General features: G+C 35.8%; 1 protein-coding gene across 4 annotated transcripts in view; it reads left to right on the top strand.

Moving 5' to 3' along the window:
- The window catches only part of LOC106873263 (nuclear factor NF-kappa-B p105 subunit), a 108,050-nt gene that overhangs the window by 956 nt on the left and 105,386 nt on the right, over positions 1–1,708 (top strand). The gene's annotated exons all lie outside the window — the stretch shown is intronic.

The following is a 1,708-nucleotide window of genomic DNA, read 5'->3' as shown; positions in this document are numbered from 1 at the left end:
TCCGATTTACTCGTCTTCACGTAAAAACCTCTAGAGAGGACCAACATTACAAACTATACACTACAATCCCGAATGTTTACAAAAATTCTGAAATTTATAAAATATATAAAATGGTAATCAAGTCAGATTTAGCATATGTAATCACAGGTTCTTCCTTGACTAGTAAGGTATTATTTACACAATACCTGTGGAATATTCGAATGTTTCAAGAATTCTAAGGTGTGGTGTTTTATGTGTACAAAGCATAACCTAAAACAGTAATTAACTCACTTAGTATTTGTCACTAATGTAAAATAATGATTCATTTGAAAACTGGGTGACTGTTAGCTTGTTTCTATGTTTACGTGTGGCAGGAAAACCTCCTATATTTTTTTACACGGCCATTTAAGTGGAGCTAGTAAAGTTACGCAGGTTTTTCAGCTACCTCATTGTTCATACACTATGTATTTGCTGTTGAAAAGTTTGTCAACCTGTAAAATGTAGGAGGTTCATTTTGCCCCACCATAAATAAATATATCTATGTGTATGTGAGTATAAACATCCCTTAGAAAAAAGCTACTCGTATATTAGGTAGTATACTGAGTATATAAATAATAACTGTAATACTATAAAAATATGCAAGACTTCAACCACCCTCAAATAAATTTTCGACCCCCCCCCCCCTCGAAAACGGGGATTTTTGGCAAAAAATTACAAAAATAAATTTGGGAGAAAATGTGGGGGAGGAGGCGGAAGTCTTTCCAAATATATAATTGGAACCATGATGTTGTGATGATAAATATAGTCATCGCACGGATTTATTTAATCTTAAAATCTGATAACGTTAGGAAGGGAAATTTCATTTGTATTGAAAATTAATAAATAAGGAATTGCTGACATGAATTTAGGTGACGTCGTTGGTCAATGATGACCCACGACGTGAAAGGACAGGGCATTCACAGTTTCATGACTTCCTTGATGGAGGTGCAACCATATAGCAACACAAACAAATGGTGACTAAAAGAACCTTGTAACTGCAGTACCTTATTTCTTTAATATACTTTTCAAGCTCTCACTGCCTTCAAAGCACTTTGTTGAATTAAGATCCGCAATCCGGTTTAGATTTCAGTTTGTTCGATATCTTTACATAGAAGCCATTGGAGGAAGGAACAGTTCGAGTTTGGCTATTGTCTTGTGAAAATAAAAAGCTATTATTTTCAGCTTTGGGTCTAATTTCATTATTGTGGCGAAAGTCGGTGAAGTAGCAGGAAATATTAGATTGTCGGTTTAGTTTGGTCTTCTTCTGTTCTGAGTTCAAATCACACCGAGGTTTACTGTTCTCCAGAAATATTCATACGCAAGGGCCCGGGAACAGGGGGTGCACCTATCTGCACCCCCTAGAATTTTCAGGGGGTGCAAGATCAAAATTTGCACCCCCTACATAATCTTACCAGTTTCAGAAAAAAAGTGTCTAAAATCTATCGGTATAATTTATATTTATACATTGCCGAATCGTGTGAATCACATGATTCGGCAATGTCTAGACAGGCGCGCCTCATCCTTTATTTTTATTTTCAATGATCTCTTCAGATTCCTTTCTTTTCAATAATGATTTGCAATTGTGCAACAAGAGGAGGATGGGGGAGAATTTAACCTCGCTCAACGTTTTGTTTTCACTTTTCTTTTCGAGAAATTTCGCGTAATTTCCACGTTTAAAAATAGCGTACGG

The sequence above is a fragment of the Octopus bimaculoides genome, chromosome 7 (genome assembly GCF_001194135.2).
Source record: "Octopus bimaculoides isolate UCB-OBI-ISO-001 chromosome 7, ASM119413v2, whole genome shotgun sequence".
Lineage (NCBI taxonomy): Eukaryota > Metazoa > Mollusca > Cephalopoda > Octopoda > Octopodidae > Octopus > Octopus bimaculoides.
The sequence above is the reverse complement of the archived record's forward strand: the minus strand, read 5'-3'. Positions and strand labels throughout refer to the sequence as shown.